Raw genomic sequence first — 20258 nt, 5'->3', positions numbered from 1 at the left:
GTACTGTGAGATAGAAAATGATTGGGAAGCTGATTGATTCAAAGTCCTACTACCTGATAACAGGGTTGGTTGCTAAAGCGAATACCTTGCTTCAGCATACCATCAAGCAATCTAGCACTCAAACTGTTTTCAAATTGACTGGGGTCGTGGTCATTTGATCCTAAAGTCCACAGTTAAATAAAATAATTTCTTTTCAAACACTCCCTTCTCTACTCCTTCTGAATGGATATTGATGGGATACAATTATATAACCAAATTACTTTTTTTCTAAATTTTTATTTATTCCAAAAGAGTACTAAAGATATTCAGAAATTTCCAAGCCTAGTATTGCTTTTTCATACTAGGCTAAAGAAGTTATTTAAAGTGATAGCTTCCTCAGCTACTTCTTTAACACTTAACATGGAAGATATTCATAGGGACAAGAAGATCCAGGAACAGGTCAGCGAACATGCTTCCAATCTTCCCCCTTTCATTCTTTCTTCACAAAGCAGAATGAACTCTGTGAAGTGCAGATCCCTTGACTGTTCAATGGCTCAGACTGCTCTTTGGAAGATTAACAGTAAGTTTCCTGGTATGCTGTGTTCAGCCTGCTTGATGGTAGTCCATGCTCACCTCAGACTCATGTCTCTCCCTCTTTCTCTATAAATGCTGAGCTTCGGATCACTTCAAGAAATATAAGTCTCTGTCTTGAGTACATGAATTAGAATATAGTGTCTTCCTGTATGCAAAACTTTCCGTGTTTCTTCTCATGTCTTCCCTCCATCCTTCTCTTCCTCCCTTGATTCCTCTGTTCTCCCTGGGATTATCGGAATGAGCTTCCATGCCCAGCAATGATCCCTAATCATTCCTATGCTTCTTTGGTTTGGTTTGGTTTTTCTCCACTTTTCCTATTTATCTTTACTTTGTTAGTTACTACTTTATGTCTCAGTTTTGATATGACTTTAGTCTAGGAAATCTTTTAGAACCCCTTTCATCTGTGTTTTAGTCAATTCAGTGAATCTGACTCCTTCAACCTCTTACAGAATTGAATGATGCTGAACTTTGAACATTATCCACATTTTAGTGACAATGAACTATTATTTCAACTTACCTGTTAGGTAACTGAGACCCAGAAGCGAAGAGAAGGTAGGTAAACTTGACAATAAAGAAATCCTAAACACGTGAGTCACTTGCATCATGGTTCTAAGGAAGTGATCTCAGAAACATTACCTTTTATGTACTGAGTTTACAACTCATTTTAAAGATGTTTCTTATGAAGGCAGAGCCCACGGAATGGTTAGTTATTATGATTTCAGACATCTAAAATGTACTTGAAGAGAACTGTGGGGCAGCAAGATATAGAATAATATAGACTGCATGACAGTATCTTTGTCAATGTGAAGTTTATTTAACATCACTGTAAATACTCATGAGGAATAGAGCTATAAAAAGGAACTGTGCTTCCATTTTTAGACAAATCCCTTCATTGGTGTATGTGGTCCAAGCACATACTGTCTCTTGCTTTGCAGCCTGGTTAGAGTTACACCCAGAGCCTGGCATTTCATTCCCTTGAGTATTTATATAATCCTTCTGACTGTGGCTATCAATTTACAGAGCAGAAGGATTCCCATCATGAGTACTTGACAGCATATACTTGGCTGCATCACAAATGAGTTTTACCTGGATTATTCCTGGCTGTGCAAGCCCCCATGTGATTACAATTTCAGGGGACTAGATAGAGGATCTCCCTAGAGATGGTGGGGGTAGTCACCTGATGTTTGGTGACATCAAAATCTGCTAAGCAAAAACCACTTTTGACAAGTTGCCTTCTTTCAACTACCTTTTTCTTAAGAAGGACATTTTAATATACAGAGCACTGAACCTGTCTAGAGCCAGAGAATGATTTCTGCACCAGCTCCTTTGAAATCTCACACTCTGAGAAGCTGCCAGATGAGATCATTTTTGAATACTGCCTTTCAGAGGAAAGATGGTGCAGGTTTTTGTTTTTACTTTTGTATCAAAATGATAAAGCTTACTAATATATTTTAAGCATGCTAGGAAAAGAAAATACCATGTTAAGCTTCTTAATGTATCAAATAAAAATTCATGTTAGCTACTAGATGCAAATTATCGAACCAGTTAGTCTGTGAGCAGAAAGAATAGAGTAAATCTTGTCTGCAAGTAGTAAAAACATTATGATGTTGCTCATTCTTCATTCTGTATGTGTACATTTATAGGCTATAAAAACTAGAATATTGATGCCTATAATAATTTTCAAGTGCCAAGAAACCTGCATACAATTTTATCGGTGTTTTTTTTTTTTTTTTTTTTTTTTTTTTTTAGCTGATATCAAAATGAAAAGAAGGGAGAAAACTATTTGAATACACCAGTGTCCTTCAGTGTTGATGTTGTCCTTCCAAAGAACTTTTTCTTTACTAACAGAAACACTGAAGCCGCTCACAAAGATTCTGCTGGGTGCTTTAGATATTCATATTTGCCATTCGTAGATGATTCACAGAAATGAAAACTAAAAAGATTCTGAGTGCCAACATCTGCAAGTGAACGTTCATGCAGAGCCATATTTAAAGATATGTTTATTCATTTGTTAATTCTCATTTTTGTATTATCAAATCAGTTCTTTCTGTGTTGTCATAAATTTCCTCAGTTTAAGTAAACTTCTAGAGAAATTTTGTTTTCTGTATTATTCAAAGAGTTAGGTACAATGCAAGAGGAGCCCAATATTCTCAAATCTTGAAAAACTGGTTTTGAGCTGGGAGTTGGGACACCATGTGTTCTCTACCAATTGTGCCCTGAACTCAGGGATGTGAGGTAATTCTGTATTCGCTTTTGCTATGAAGGTAGTGCTCGAATTCGGCTTTACTTGTTCACTTGGTATAATACAAATTGCTGCTTTCTAAGCCCTTTTTAATTTAGCAGGTCCTGGTAGAACAAAAGAATTTGATTTTCTAAAATGTTCCAAGACAGTATAGATTTTGTTATGGAATGTGTTTGTGAAAAAGCAAAACACATATTTCTATCTCTGACTTTTTAATTAAGAGAGAAACAGAGGGATTATTATCAGGAATCCAACTTATATATGTAGATTTTCTATGACAAGTTAAGGTAATTATTTTTATGGGAAGTAACAATACTTCCCATGTTAACTAAAGGAGAAGACTGAGTACTCATCTGAATTCAGTGTGCAACATGAGAGGACTCAGTACTTCTCTGAACTGCAGTTCAAATGGAAGGGACACTGATATCTCACTTGAACCAAGCTCCCAATTTTCCTAGGCAATTTTGGATTAAAAAAATAGGTGAGATATGGCTTACTGTCTATGTAAAAGCACAGGGAATGCAGAGAAGACTAACAATTGGGTGAACTGTATAAAAGGTTCAAGCATAGTTTTATCTCTCCAGCTCTGTTCTTGATCATATAATATTCTAAACTCCCAAAGTCTGAAATAATACACAAATATAGAAAAAGCTGCCTTCCAGTTATGGAATTTATAGGGATACAAAATTCATATACAAAGTGTCAGCATTCATTAGCTCTGTGGTCACAGAAGAACAAGGTTGAATCAGATTTTCAAATAATGGTGCAACAATGAACAACTATACTTATGTTTAATTATAACATGAATTGACATGTTCTTTGTGATCCATATAAGCAAACATTCACATTTACATGGTTGGGTGTGGCATCATATACTTATAAAAAATTTTCCAGTATGCATAATGAAATATAAAAATGAGGAAAAAGTTATTTAGCTTATAAAGTGGCAACAGAAATCAAGGAGTTACTTTTTATATTGTGAATCACAAATCCCACTGTAACTGTTGTCATTAAGTAAAACTATGTGCAACAATGATACTCTAAGCTTCCAATGTTGTATTTCATATTACAAGTATCATTACACACAATAAAACTCTAGCACACAATTATCAAGTGTATTAACAGACTTCCTGAAATGGACTTTGTCTTCCAAGACCTATTCTCTTTTTAAAGCATGGTTCTGCATGTTTCTTTTATTACCACATCATTTTCTGCATAAAGCAATCCTTTATGATTGCAGTTTGAAGCCTCTTTTATCAAGTCACTGGATAATCCAGCATGTTTCTCCTGACAAGCATTTTGTTGATGTTATAAATATCACAATGTTCTGTTCAAAGACTATCAGGAATAAAAGCGTAACAGGGAATCTGCTTGTTAAAAAAAAAAGGAAGAAAGTGCAAGAGTACTCTATAATTTTCAATGGGAAATAGAAGAATTTATGAATAAAGGCAATCCCTGTGAGGTTATCTAAACTCACACCAAATGCAGACACAAGGGCTTCCATATGGCACAAAGCAAACTTGGCAAACAGTGATTCAGTAAAGAAGTCATCCAATTTTTGTGACTAGATTTCCCCACCTTCTCACTGCATGGTCTTGGGTAAGGAGATTCATATAAAACATTTTGATAGTGAGAGCATTTAGTCTAATCTTATCCTTCAATGCGTGAAGGATCTTAAACATAAGGCAATGGCTTGGAGACATTTAGAATATTGACATAGAAGGTTTAATGTAATGAATTCAGAAATAATAAAAATATTAAATTTCTGAAATACTTTATAGTGAATTAATGTAAACTTTACAGCTAATTACTTATTCATTCACTTAGAAATATGTTGTTATATTCAGTTGTGTTTGCTACTCAGTGGTAATTAACGCTGTTTCAAATAACATAATCTCCTGTTATTATTATTTTTAATCAAGAACATCTTGTGTCTAAAGGAAAGCTATTCTGTAGAACAGATAAAAAGGTTAAAGAAGGAGAAAAGTAATGTATTACAACTTGAAGTAAGTATTGTGTTTTAAAAATGTATAATAGACCTTTCAACAACATGTTGTTTTGTTTTTAGAACTAGAAAAGTAAGTGGTAAACTGTGAACATTTGATAATTTTATTTTCCAATTTCTAACTGTATAGAATATACACACACATACACACACACATACACACACACAATACAAGTTGTCTTCTACAAATTATTATTAACATGTAAATGAACTGACTTTTCCTCTTCTGCAAAATTCAAACATAACAGTCAATCAAGTTATGTCTCTTTAGTGAGGCAACATTTGTTATTAATATTTTAAATATTCCTAAATGTGACTACTGTACATTTCAAATTTTTGAAAAAATGGAACAAAATATTTAATTAAAAAACAGAAGGACTATTTCTACAGTATATAAATCTATAAACACATTAATTTATTCATATATAAAATCTTTTATGCATTTAAAAGTTTGTTATATTTTCATGTTTAGTACATTTAAAGTACCAGAATTCATATCTGTTGATTAATTAATTAATATTTGGGAAGTCTGTGGCAGCTTTAGATACTGGGGATTACTATACCTACAAGTCACATATGACCCTTCAATAAAAATCACTGTCACTGTGGAACAGACTATTCAAATGTACTTTGAGAGCACGATAAATATGCCCGGTACTATTTTTTCATCGCTACATTTTATGGATCTAAATATGGTAAATTATTTCTAAAAACATGTAATGACTGGTTTGAGTTTTACTTTATACATGAAATATACAAAGTAATTCCAATATTTAGTCATTTAAATAAAAAAAGAAATAGGAAGGTAATTATATTACCTCTCATGTTGCCTATATGTTTGCCCAATATTTTGTGTATGTGTTCTCATATAGGAGACACCTGGAGAAAATCAGACAAGTATTCTTAGCTACAGCCAACAAACTGAAATTGAACATACTCTTGGAATTTTAGATAGAATGCAGATTGATCTAAGCTATAGTTGCAAGTGAAATTAAAGCATACCAACTATAATGTAGCTCCATCCCTCTGAATACTGTATCTACCAATAAATGAAGAAGCTCGCTACTGACAGACCCAACCAAAGGTCTCACTGAACTTTGGTTTTTAATAATAAAATGTGTAATCATGTTTTATTAATTAACTTATGTTCCTAAAGAGCCTCCAAAATCAATGACACCCTAGTGCCCTTCCCATGTGATTAACATATTTGAATGAGTATTTCACTTCTCTGTTTATCTAAGTGAGGCTATGCAAGGGATCTCCTTTTAATATTCTCCCCCAAATAACATGTATTTGGGGGAAGTAATTGACCCTAACTTTGAAGAAGTAATTTTTCGCTATGCTCAATTAAAACAATATTTTCAGACTATTTTGGAAGAATGTAAAACAACTTTGCTGCTGCTTCTGTGAATCTCAGCGGTGAGGAAAATGTGTTTAGGATAAGTCCTTAATATCCTTTTTGAAAACATGTTTGTCGTTTCTTATTCAATGTAGATTTCTTAAGCAGCTGACATTTATTTTCTTTCCTACCACGTGATCTGGATTCCTTAAAGTCTGTTTTCCATTTATTTTGCATTTATTCATGGTCTAGTGGCTCCCAGTGACTTTCAATTAGAATGTTTAAGGGGCGAACTTTAATATTTTTTAATGTAATTGTTGTTAATAATACTTATGCATTAAAAAGCCTCTATTTGCTGATTTCAATGACTCATTAATGTTGAGTCTTTATTTGTTTCTATTTTACACATTAAATTGGATTATATAGTTCACTAGATGACTACATGATGTTATAAAAGTAGTTATTATACCTCATAAACAATCTGTACACTGAAATTCAGAGCAACCTAGACCACATTAATTTTGAAGAATGAAATGTCTTCCTTTATTACAAAAGTTGATCTTGGAAACTCTATGCTCCACAGCAAAGTTTGACTCTGGGCTACCAGCTTGTATTACAGCTTCTAGATTGTACAGGTTTTGAATGTAACAGAACCACAAAAATGTTGTTTTTCTTTTCTCATGATCATAAAATCATGATGGTGGTGGTGACCCAAAGAGATTACTCAGACATGGACATCATCCACATAGGTTTATAGGGAGATTTTTAATAAAACATGCCAGAAAGGAGTTTCAGCTAAAGGTACAAATGAGTGTTCTCCCTGAACAGTCCCCTGCTACTCATTCCTCAAGTCATGTAATAGGCTCTGTCATTTTGACATATAGCATGTTTCTTTTCCTCCATCACCTTCAAGTTAACTGGATTGTACGAGGAATGGGAAAAAATAAAATAAAAGGGGATTGACAGGAGATTAGGATTCCTGGTGGCCTCTGCTACTGTTTGTATCACTGAAACATTTTGAAATCAGTAGATGTTAATTTAATAAGAGAAATCCCACTGGCTTTGGGTCTCCAGCAAACAATAAAAGGGTGTGCCTGGGTCTGTACCTCTCTTCAATATTTCTTGTACAACACAAAATGGGAACAAATGGCAAAGAACCCAATTAACTCAATTTAGACTAAGGAGAGAGATGAAAACATTCTGCAGCATGTTTCCAGCTTCAAAGACACCAAGGACAACAAAGCAAATGTTAAGGACAAATTGCATGACAGCAAAAACAGCAGCCACCAGTCCACGGCTTTAATTCATGAACTGAGTGTTCCCAGCTTTTTATAAGTAAGCATTTTATCCTTTAATGCAAACCCAGGGTTTGGGATAGCATTAAGACTTTGCTACTGCTTGGTTCTCCATTTGCTGTTAGCTTAGAAATGGGGAGGACAGTGGATAAACCCAATGAAGTTACTTATGTAAAAATGTGTACACGGGGAAAATATTCCATTTTTAATCATGTAAGCACCCTAAATATGGAAAGCCTTATGACAGCATTTTATTAAATATACTGTATAAAATATGCATATGAAAACTTTTACTGTAATTTTGTCATATAAGAAAACCAACTATTAAAAACATCAACTCCTCATTCAAATGCTTACATTTTGTATTTCTCATAATTTGGTCCTCAGGGAATGATACAATGAGCTCTTAACTTCCACTTTGGCTTCTAATACTCTCTAGTTTGTGAATTTTCATATACTATGAAATTACACTTTTAAAGATCATTTCCAGTATTACTAAAATTATCTTCCTGCAGGTTTGCTATTTATGTTCCAAATTACATGGGAAGTATGTTGTAAATTTGTTTGTATTTCTAGTCCTTGTGGCTACATAAAATATGTGATGTACCCAAATCTATTATGATGAAATGAAGAGCAATTATCCAAATTTAAAAATAAAGACCTCATAAAAGAAGAAAGACAGAATTAAACTCTTTTTGTTTAGCCTCAAGGACATTTAATTGAACATGAAAAATACATTGGAGTCTTCGAAGGTCAATGTAAAAGGTCTACCTGACTCTCACTGAATAAGATGCAATGTCATTAGTTCCTCAAAGGAAGTGACGCTTGGAAAGGAAGTTTTTGTTCTTTAACGCACTCAATAAAAATCTCTTCAGAGTCTGTGGATTGATATAGAAGGTTGCCATATGTGCAAGGGATATTTGTGTTTGGAACAATAAAATAAAAGAGTTTTGGTGTACTGAAGTCACTGGGCTCTTGTGGTAGGTTCTGTCATCTTTACATTAGAGTTGCTGAGAGCTCCAAGTTGCTTTCTCAGCACACTAAGAGGAATGCTATGGGAAAGCAACTTTTAGATACAACCCAACATGCATGATTCCTTCTAACCAAGTATAAGAACAGTCAACCTATGTATTATTTAAACCAGGTGAAAGTCTAGCTCTCCATAAGAATCCCGAGACCTGCATGACAGTAGTCTTGAGGAAGGATTAGTTTCCCATCATACCTGTGTCATAGGCATGATCATGAACTTTAGGAATAAGGCACATTTGGGCTGGCAATCAGGTCCTGACAACCTTTAGCAATGAGGACATGCCTATTAACCTGTTAGTTTTGAAAAGAGAACTGCAATATTAGAAGTCATTGTTGCTGTTTACTTTTTAGTTATGGAATGCTGATCAGGCTTTCTCAAATGCTTTTGACATACCTCATGAAGATATTCCTTAATGGTATACTTCAAAAATTAACTTCTCTAGCTGTGGAATTAATTTACCTACCCACATACCATATAGCTCCTGCAGAAGCATTTAAAATAAATTGCAGAGAACATAGAGTTGTTATAATCTATCTCTGAAATGATTTAACAGTGTCCCCAAAAGTTTATATTAGCATTTCCCCCAATATCTGCTATAAAAATATCTCTTATAAAAAATCCAATTAATTTATAAAAATAAAAACACTCTTCTTTGAGATCCTTATGCATAGGGTTTTAGGTTAAAAATTACTTAATTTTTCCAAATTATGCTTAGATCTTTTAGTTTGTAGACAGAAACCTTGAAATCTAGAATATGAAAGTGACTAGTCTGCCATCACATTGAAGACTGAAGGGGCACCCTGCCCAGGCCTGTGTTCAGAGCTCCACAGCACTCCAGGAAAAGCTTCTGACTGTTGTTGGGGTTTTGCAGCATAGATTGGCTTTTTAAAATGTTTTATGCTTGTTTGTTTTTAAAGGCTGTCTGCCATCGCTCCAAGATAGTCTACAAGAGAAATGCACTTAAATTCCTTTACATGATTCTCTCTCAATTTGTCAGTAAGACATTTTAAACATATTCAGTTAAACCAAATAGAAACAACTTTAAAGTTATGGCCTAAATTGTTTAACTGTATATTAAGTACCATTTATGGTTGTGGGTTTGTTGTTGTTGTTGTTGTTTTGTTTTTTTGTTTTTTAAATAGAGTTATGTCTTAGCCCATGCTTCACTAAAATTATAAATGCTCAAAATGTAATAAATTTATTCTAAAATATAAATGGAAAATCCATCTGAAAATGGAACAGTGAGGACCAACATTTTCCAGGGCCTGAGGAGTTGCCTGGCAACAGAGTTAGGATCTCTAGGCTTTTCCTTTGCCTTAGATGCCATGGGTGAAGCCTTAGGTGCCATGCCAGCCTTCTGCTCTGAGCTTGTGTCCTTTCCTTCTCATCCCAGCTGACTAGGAATCTTCTGTTCTACTTTTCTTTGCTCATCTGTCATCTTATATACTGTGTCTTCTGCGTGTCTACCTCCATGCTTCTCCCCCAAAGCCAACATCTATGGGAAATCAGAAGGCCACTGTTATTATTCCTTGTAGGTTCACTCTAAGAACAGCACTAGATATGAAGCAAATCCTTGTAAAAAGTCTGTTAAAAATGGGAATGGATACCAGTGTGACGGGAAAAAAATATTACCATCTGTTTTTCAGGATTGTTGTGATGATGCAAACTATTAAGGTTTATCCATCAAGTCAAAGTATTAAAACAAATATCATGTTGTTTTTCTCAGCAACACAAGCCTTAATAAATGATTGAAAAATTGCAATGTGTCAAAAAATTTTAAACTGTCATATATGTTGGTCTAAAACATGTAATTAGTAAATTCTGTCATTGCATAGATTAACTCTAAATCTCCCTATCTATTAAGCTCTTGATTGGCCCAGGCCTTGATGGGGTTAATAAGACTGTGGGTATCTCAGACTAAGGAGACATGACAGGAAAAGCCCACAGTAACTGTTGCCTGCCTTGGGCTTTTTGTGATCTGAGCCTAACAAGGTAGGCCTGTCTCTGGGTTCTTTGGAGGTGAAATGAAGCGATGGGTGGATGCAGGGCATAGGAGTTGCCGGGTCCTGACAGGCTAAAGTGCGACCTGCTAAATCTTAACCACTGCAGACATTTTAAGACAAGTGAGTAGCCAAGACAAGGCCACTTGTGCAGAGCCCACAGAGACAGGGAAAGAAAGGGCAAGGGAGATTACTGGTCATCTGGTCTCTCTGATCCCAGGCAAGGCAAACGGCAAGCACAACAGCAAACACAAACTTTGGGCATTATTTCTCCAAAGTGTATTTACCAAGTGCTGGCTTGCTTAGATCTGAAGACTGGGTTAATCATGAATTTGTAATAATGTTTCTCACTTTCTTACCTTCTGTTGTAACTCTTGCTGTTTTTGTACTTTCCTTTTTTAACTTAAAAAAAAATATTACCTGCATTGACACTGCAACTCTGACTCTGAGGAAAAAAATAAGGGGAAAGAGGAGAATACTTCATTTAAAAAAAAAATAGAACTTTCAATGAAAAACAACTGAAGCTAAGGATTTAATTATATACTCAATATATATTATTATGTGTAGCATGTTATTAAGTCTAACACATAATTAGATATATATTAAATTTTATATATACATATAATTATACATGTTATTCCTCATTTTAAAATACTATTTAGAAGAGATTAGGCAATTCTTTTAACTTATGGCTTCTCTGGGGGCCTTTTATGAGACATGGTCTCAGTGTGTAGTCAAGATGGCCTAGAAGTTTCTTTGTAGACAGGCTGACCCTGGTGGCACTGGCCTTTCCTTTATTCCATATTTGTACTCTACATATCCTTAAAAACAAACAAACAAAACACAATAAAAACAGCAAGAATAACAAAAAGTGTCAGTAGTAAGGTTAAATTTTGTTTTGTTTTGTGACTAAGACATACATTTATCATTGTACCTGATTATCAAGAAGTATTTAAAAGTTATTTTTTTAAAAAAATATACATGATGTTTTATGTGGTTTTCTTGCAGCGATTTCTTTGCACTTTATTCCAGTTCTTTACCTGCATGACTTTTGCCCCAGTTAAATAGGAATTGCAATGTGTTACTCTGTAAAGGTTCAATACCAGAGACGTATTTGGGGCATAACAGATTCTTAAAGATGTACTGCGAATTATACATGGACACAATTAGGTATATTGCCCCTCTGCTCTGAACAACCTATGCCTTTCTGATGGGGCATATTAAAGGTCCAGCCTTCCTAGTGGACTCATCTATTGCTAATTTAAATTCTGTCTAGCTGAGATTCATACTTGTGGGTCCCTATTTTCAGGTACATTCCACATTCCCTTAGGGAAGTGATTCCTACAGCATTATACAGTGTCTCTCTTGACAACTGATCATTTGTCTATGTACACAGTGCCTGAAATTAATGTTATTTCCAGTTTGAGAACAAATGATTGTGCTTTCCTTCCAGAACCATTATCAAGTGTTAGCTCTGAGGCACCAGAATCCCCAAACTTCCAGATTGATGGAAATGCAGGGCCTGTGTTTCCTCCCGTTGAAATGCACACATCTGTACACCAAGTTTACTTGTCTTTATTCCTCCATCATAAGAACTCCCACAGACTGAGAGAAGGCCAGGCAATATTAGATGGTGAAAGACAATGAAGGTCAAATACTTGAAACACCTCATGTTCATCTCCAACTGAATGATTAGCCGTTCATGTAAACATTTGACTGGTTGGGTTAGGGAACACCCAGTTTACAAAGAATAGCTAGGTGCAAGGGCAGTGTCAGGGTCCAAGTGGGAGAATTCACTCTGTATAAAGGTCAAAAGGAAAAAAGAAAGAAATGATGAGATGCCAAATCTGTATAGATTTGTCCCCAAACACTGATCTCCTGCCAATAGTAACTCAACAGTGGGATGACCTATTACCAGTATTTACCGTAGGCTCTCGGGATCTTTGAGGGGAACTGTTCTAGATCTGCAGAGGGAAGAGCCGCCTTCTCAGCAGCCTGAATTTGCAGCAGAAAATTCTCTTCTTTTTAACTTCACTTCTCCTAGTTTGTGTCTCTACCGTTGTGATAAAACATGGATCCCATAACAACTTGAGAGAGGTGAGGATTTATCTGGTTTACAGGTTATAATCCATCACCATGAGCACAAGGCTGGAGCTGTATGCAGACATTGAAGCAGAGATGACAGAGGAACAGTCGCTTTCTGGCTTGCTCCCACTGGCTTGCTTTCTCATTGTACCCAGGGTTGGCACTGCAAACAATGGGCTGGACCTTCCTAAGTCAATTTAGGACCATCTGATGGAGAAATTACCTCAAATGAGGTTCACCCTTCCCAGGACTGTCAAGTAGTGTTGTTTGTATTGCTCTTCAGGCTTTAATGTTGACAAAATTACATTCTGTTCTATGCATCTTTGTAACCAGTTGTTACATATGATCTAATATATTCTTTTTTGTTGTTGTTGTTGTTTCCTTTTTTTTTTTTTTTTTTTGGTTTTTCGAGACATGGTTTCTCCGTACAGCCCTGGCTGTCATGGAACTCACTNTGTAGACCAGGCTGGCCTCAAACTCAGAAATCNGCCTGCCTCTGCCTCCCGAGTGCTGAGGTTAAAGGCGTGTGCCACCACGCCCGGCGATCTAATATATTTTTACTCTCTTCCATAGGTACGTGCTAGTAAATTTTCTCTTCTTTTGAAAAATGTCTAATGCATTTGTTAACACATTAATAATATTGGGATACATATTTTAACTGAAAAATCTTCATTAAAAACCTGACACACTAAATTTGGAGGTAATATATACTTCATTCTTAGCAAGATCTATTTAAATCTAATAAATATATACTCTATAAGAATATGTATCATCTATGTGAATTTTTTGTAAGTTAATGTTTACCACATAAAGTAATTCTCTGAATGGCAGTTTAATTATGAATTTCTTCCCCCTTTTTCCTCTCCAGTTGCCTCACCTCCACTTCCTTCTTTCCTTCCTTCCATTTTTCTCTGGCTCCCTCCCTTCCTTTCCATTTCCTCTTTTAATCTCTCATCTGGTGGTGACCAAGTGGGGGAACTACAGGCTAGAGCAGTAGCTCACCTGTTAACAGCATTTCCTGCTTTTGCACAGAACCCAAGGGATTCTGTTCCCATATCAGATGCTCACAGACACCTGAGCCTCCAGTTCCATGTGATCTGATACCCTCCTTCTTGCAACCACACGCACATGTGGGGCACACAGTAAGACACACATAAATAAAAATAAAAATAAGTGATTACTTGTGTTTTTATACATGGTTTGCAGGAGCAGACATTCTAACTAAATCATCAGTGGTAAGAGATTTCATTGAGTTTGGGTAGAGACACGAACATCTGGGCTAGAATCTGAAGGAAATGGTGAGAACATTAACTGCCACAGATGGAACTCTTTAGCACATACATAAGACATTAACTGAGAATTTCTTGGACTAGAAAAATAAATTGGCATTAAATATATTCTTTCTTAACAAATATGAAATGTAAAATCTTAAAACCATCTGTGATTTTTTTTCTGAAAATTTGAAAGTTTAAGTTAGGTACATCAAAATAAAAGTGTCTAGCATATTATTCTGTTGCCAGGCAACACTGATAATCTGAGATCTCACAAGCAGGCACCAGAAAGATGTTGAATGCAATGAATGTGTCCCCAAAGCAAGTGAGTCAGCAATAGTTATTTCAAGAACTGGCTTTAAGGAGCCACAAAAATCCCCACTGAGTATGACACTCTCTTCGGATTTTGTTGCTTATCTTTGGCAATGCAAACGCTCATACCTCCTCTTAGTGGTCTCCAAATGAGATATAGTCAAGGAGTCAAGATGTATTCTGTTCCTTCCTACCGAGGTACTAACAGTGAAGCCAGCACATCACTTCAGTGTGCAGAGACTGGAGGACCACACCCTTATCCCCAGGGCAGAAGTCTGTGGTCCAAGTCTCCCAGCTGGGAAACAGGTGTCTCTTCTGGATCACTTCAGACTGCGGAGCAGGAGGAGGAAGAGAAAGCATGCCTGTGTTCCTGTTCCTGGAAATGCTCCATTTAAATTCAAGAATCACGTCTCCTTCTTGTAAAAATGCCAGGCTCATCTGCAGTGGGTTCTGATTTTCTCTGTTCCGTTCTCAGAGAACTGCTTTGAAATGGAATCTATTCAAGACAAGAAGTTTTCTTTCTCTGTTTAATAAGAGCATATAAACGTATGGATCATAACAAAACTGTATAAACTGTGATTTGTGCCTCCGCCTCACACATGAAGACGTGTTTGTTAAAGAGACTAGAACCTCAAGACTTGATTCATTACAAGGTTAAGATGGATGACTGAGAGACAATTGACCCTAACAAACATTCTCTGACATTGGACTTGGCGAGAGCAAAGCTGTGCAGGGATGATTTTATATATAGTCATATCTGTGCATTGATTGAAATATATTTTTTATTTGGTGAAATGGCTATAGCTTCTTGGGCAGTCATTGAATGAAGATGTCAGAATCAGTCAATTTCTTGTTTAGAGAGTTTATATGGGACCGAGATCAAGCAGGAAAGATCTAATCTAAGAACTAAATTAAATATGACAAATACTTCAGGGTATAAATTTTTTAAAAGGTAGGACTCACATTTTAAATGACTTTTGTCCTTGATATAATGTCTATAGTTATTTTCTTTATTGTGAGCTGTGTTATTTGGGCTAGGTAAAAATATAGATTTGTATATTGCTAACTTAGGTGAGAGAAATTTTCTTATTTTGTTATTGTAATCTACATTGTATCAAATTCTAGAAGTAATTTAACAGTTTGGGGGTAGTTTATGTCTACTGGAGGGTATTTGGTATAAGTATTCCTCTTACAGAAATATTTAGGTAGAAATGCTATAAGTTTGTTACTTATATTATTAGGGGCACAGAACATATTTAATACATGGATAAGTACACTTGGTATTATAAAAGTCATGCAGTTTTCAAGTTGTTTAGTTATCTTCTGCACTTGCTAATAATCACAAACAAATTATTCTTTTGTGTAGAAGAATTTTAAAACATTATGTAATTGACTAAAATCAGTAACAGGTAATGATAAAGGAGAGGGACCCATTAGAAATACTTCATAAAAAATGTTAGACACAAGTGATTAGCTTCCTTAAAGTTTGGATTCATTATAAAATATCTTTTGTTTTCCTAGTAATCATTTTTATGTTCCTTGTATTTTAGACCATAATTATATATTTCAAAGACAAAATATTTGTAAAATTCCATATATAAAATATTATTTTAAAAACACATCAGCACACAAAATATCAATATATTTTTATAATACATATCTGAATAAAATACTAACCATTAAAATTAAAGAAATAATTGTTTCATTTCCTTAGATGATTCTGATAATACAGTAGTTATTTAATAGCAGAAAATTTTGTCTATCATTTTTGTCACCAGTGAATAACTGTGATTTTTGGTAGTATGTAATTTGTTCCCATATGAATGACTTCATTTTAAAGAAGAAATCTAAAGATAGGTCTTAGTAATGCACCACTCAGTTCAAGAGCAATTTCTAAACATTTTATTTTCTTTGGAAAATAATATTTTTGTGTCATAATATAGTTGTATTAAAAAATATGGGAAAATTCCTAGTCTTGTCACAATGAAATTTTTGCATTTGATTATCTCCTGTTTTTTTTTTTTTTTTTTTTTTTTAAATTCTGTCAACAACCTTCCACAAAAAAAAGTCACTTCAAAGTGGTTTAAGACATGTGATGAAGAATCATAACCATTTCGGATTTGGAAAATGTATTTTGTCAACTTACGCTTTAAAAAACGTAACAGCTCTAAATTCATGGACATTTCAAACCAAAATTTAATTCTGATGTACAATGTATTAAAAGGAGAATGACTTAAAATAATATGATAATAATAAATTAATATAATACTAAAACAATATGATAAAATAATATAATAAGTCAGAAAATTTCTGGTTCTCAAAGCCTATTTAAAATATGATCTTAGTTAAATAATCACTGACATCCAGACATGAATGTTAGCTTCTGAGAGCTATGTGTTTTCACCGGTCTATGTGTAATTCACTGATTATTATTTACTAACACTTAAACATTTTGTCCTATTTGGATTGATTGTGATAATAAACCCAAGACTTGGGAAGATAAGACTATTTGAAGGAAAAGTGTCAGTCCATGTTACCTCACAGTGAAACATATACCTTTAGTCTAGGGGACCTCAACCTTCCTAATGTGGCAACCCTTTAATACAGTTCCCCATGCTGTGGTGACCCCCAACCATAAAATTATTTCTTTGTTACTACAGAACTGTAATTTTACTTCTGTTATAAATAATAATGTAAATATCTGATACTCAGGATATTCAATATGCTACCCTAGTAAAAGGGTTGTTTGAGTCCAAAGAGGTCACAACTCAAACAGTCTAATAACTGCTGCTTTAGTCAATTAGAACCATTCTGTGAATGGTGCAGAAATTAGTATAAAAGTATAGATTTTGGATAAGACAAGTTCTGCCTTGGTTGTTTATAAGGTGTGGGGTCCTAGAGCAGTCACTATTTCCCTTTGTGCTTTAACTTTTTCTCATATATAAAATGGAAATACCAGAAAGTTTCTTCTGGAATTAGATTAGTTTAAAAATTGCAAGCACTGTGCAGCATATCTAACACTCAGCCCTATGATATGAGCCCTATGATATTATAAGCTAATATGCTCACTGCTCTTTACTTCACATATTCTAAGTGCATTTATAGGGATGATAAAAGAATCCTGAAACAGCTGTCAAGACACCACAGTGATAAATTTACAGTGCTACTAGGCAATTTCTTTCAAGGTCATTTTGTTATAATGGTATGGGGATATACTCATATTGTGTATATCTGTATTGTAATAGTGCTTGCACGTGTGTATAGAAACTAGAGATGGATGTCACTGAATCTCCCTCCATCTGATTTTTTGAGACATGGTCCCTCATGGAACCTGTTACTCACTAATTGGTTAGCCTGGCTAAATCTCCACTTTACCCCATCAGTCAGATCACAGGCATGAACTGCTGTGCCCAGATTTTCACATGGGTGCTAGGGATCTCACATGACTATATGTCAAGTACTTTACCAACAAAACACACTCTGCAACTTCTATGTTGACTTTATTTTATACAAATATTCCATTCTTGGTATGGTTATAGCCTCTATATCTTCCAATATACTATTAACAAATCTTTACTAAACTATGACTTTGGAAAATAACTTAATTATTCTTTGACATAGTTTTCACATCTGCAAGGGGAAGAAAATAGTAGAAACCATCACAGGATTATTATAAATAATTGTGTCCTATAAATAATGTCACTGTCATCATCATCATCATCATCATCATCATTATCATCATCTTTATGAGGTATAAAGTTTCAATTCAGTGGTAACAATTGCACAATGAATGGAAAAATGAATTAGGTACTATAATGCAAAGAAGACTACAAGCAAAAAGGGAAAAATATCTTCAAAAAGCACACCAAATACTAAATGCTGTCTATGTTCAATAGTCACTATCACAGGGTTTGTCTTAGTTAGGCTTTTATGGCCGTGAATAAACACCATGTACTCTTATAAGGACAACATTTAATTGGGGCTGGCTTACTTGTTCAGAGATTCAGTCCATTATCATCAAGGCAGGAGCATGGCAGCATCCAGGCAGGCATGGCACAGGCAAAGCTGAGAGTTCAACATCTCCATCTGAAGGCTGCTAGTGGAAGACTGACTTCCAGGCAGCCAGGGTGAGGGTCTTGAAGCCCACTCCCACAGTGACACACCTACTTCAACAAGGTCACATCTCCAAATAGTGCCACTCTGTGGGCCAAGCGTATTCAAACAAGACCGGGTCTAATTATATCACTGACCAAGAAGGAAGAATAACTCAGGGCACATGGAGAAATGCTGTTATAAGGAAATTCAGATCCTCACTGAGAGAAAGCAACTACCCTTTAAACTAATAGTCAATATGGTAATTCCACTCATCAACCATCATTTGGAAAGTCTGAAAAGGAACAAAAGATTCAAACTCAGAGCATAGAGGTTTTCCATTGGGCTAAAGAGGTCCTTTCTGAAAAGGTGACATTTAAATCAACTCCTAAATATTAGATTTAGTAAGACCGATTTGTATATAAGGGGAGGGAGAAATACCAGGCCTGAGTGGCAAAATGAAAAGAAAATGGAAGACAGAAAAGCTATCTACGAGGTTGAAACATAACTACAGTCCAGCCCACCAGCACCTTAATCTTGGATTTTTAACCTTCAGAATTGGAAGAATATTTGTCTGATGTCCTCTGCAAGGACAACGACAGTCGCTTCACACAAACACACACACACACACACACACACACACACACACACACACGCACAGTAGTAAGATTTGCAAATTAAATAGAGTCAGAAAAAAAGGGATAGTTATGTCTAGGATATGTGTATTTTGCAGGCCTGGCTTCTTCAATTGGGAGTTGACACAAAGATAACAGAAGGAATATATGACCTTTATTAAGATCTTGATTTTGGACCCTTTTGGAGAGATTGAAGAAATTAGGGCACTAAATAGAAATTATGTCATATTTACTATGTTAATTCTAGTAGACCTGTAAAAATCTGTGTAGAAAATAATTGCTTATGAAAACAATGAGATATTCCTGTGGGACAAGTGGGCCCGTGCTACCAGATAGGAGAACTGATAAGGTTGAGTGAGTTCAAATACTGGAAATCCCAGAGACTTGAGTCACTCCCTACCCATTTCTGTACCTGCTCTGGAACACATAACCACCACACCCCACTATGAGGACCATGGTGATTAGTCACTTATGGAAACCATCTGTAGTCCTTTCCCATGCAAATAGACTTTCCCATGCAGGACTGTGGGTGTGTGGAAAGAAGGGAGTAGGAGAGAGTGTCTGAGTCCTGCCAGAGTTCCTGTGCTCTGGGTGGGCAGACTTAGGAGGACCGGCAGATGCTGTGCCCCAGGTGGGCATCTGCTGTGTTAGTCCACTGACCCCACACGGAGGGTAGTGGACAAGGGGCAGCCCTAGGTACCAGGTTCTCAGTCTCTCCAATCCCATGCTGGATAAGGTGGAGGAGCAGAGAACAGAATGGGGTCCCCGGGGCAACACTTAGCCCCAGAGATAAGGGAAGAGGGCAGAGGAAGAGGGGGGCACTGGGTGGTTCCCACACAGGCAAGAGTCCTTAGTCCAGTCCTAGGCTGTAGCATAGGAAGGCCTTCTGTTGGGAGATTAGGCAAGGCTCATTAGGAGTCTATCCCATCATTCAAGCAGGCAGAGGTCTATGGTTTTAGAGCTTTATCGTAGAAAGGCAGGGGGAATGAGAGAAGGTAGAAAGAGAGAAAGACCAGCCATGGGCAAGAGGAGAGAAGGGGAAAAGAGAGAGAAAAGAAAGGCTAGAGAGTAAGAGAGGTGAAAGCTTAAGAGAGCAAGGAAGGGCCAAGCAGCCCCTCTAATTATTATTATTATTATTATTATTATTATTATTATTATTATTATTAATATTATTTTCTTTATTTACATTTCAAATGCTATCCAAAAAGTTTCCTATACCCCGCCGCCCCCAGCTGCTCCCCTACCCACCCACTCCCACTACTTGTCCCTGGAAATCCCCTGTACTGGGTCATATAAAGTTTACAAGACCAAGGGGCCTCTCTTCCCAATGATGGCCAATTAGGCCATCTTCTGCTACATATGCAGCTAGAGACGCGAGC

At 35.8% G+C, this 20258-nt stretch overlaps 2 long non-coding RNA genes across 2 annotated transcripts in view; one reads left to right on the top strand and one right to left on the bottom strand.

Moving 5' to 3' along the window:
- LOC115065217 overlaps positions 1–20258 on the bottom strand; it is a 57766-nt gene that overhangs the window by 4321 nt on the left and 33187 nt on the right. The gene's annotated exons all lie outside the window — the stretch shown is intronic.
- LOC110336398 lies at positions 298–16453 on the top strand. The gene is made up of 3 exons (XR_002381219.1): positions 298–438; positions 11938–12008; positions 13776–16453. It is a non-coding gene; the product is annotated as an uncharacterized LOC110336398 (long non-coding RNA).

Source organism: Mus pahari, chromosome 1 (assembly GCF_900095145.1).
Source record: "Mus pahari chromosome 1, PAHARI_EIJ_v1.1, whole genome shotgun sequence".
NCBI lineage: Eukaryota > Metazoa > Chordata > Mammalia > Rodentia > Muridae > Mus > Mus pahari.
Note: the sequence above shows the minus strand (reverse complement) of the source record. Positions and strands in the feature narration are given on the sequence as shown.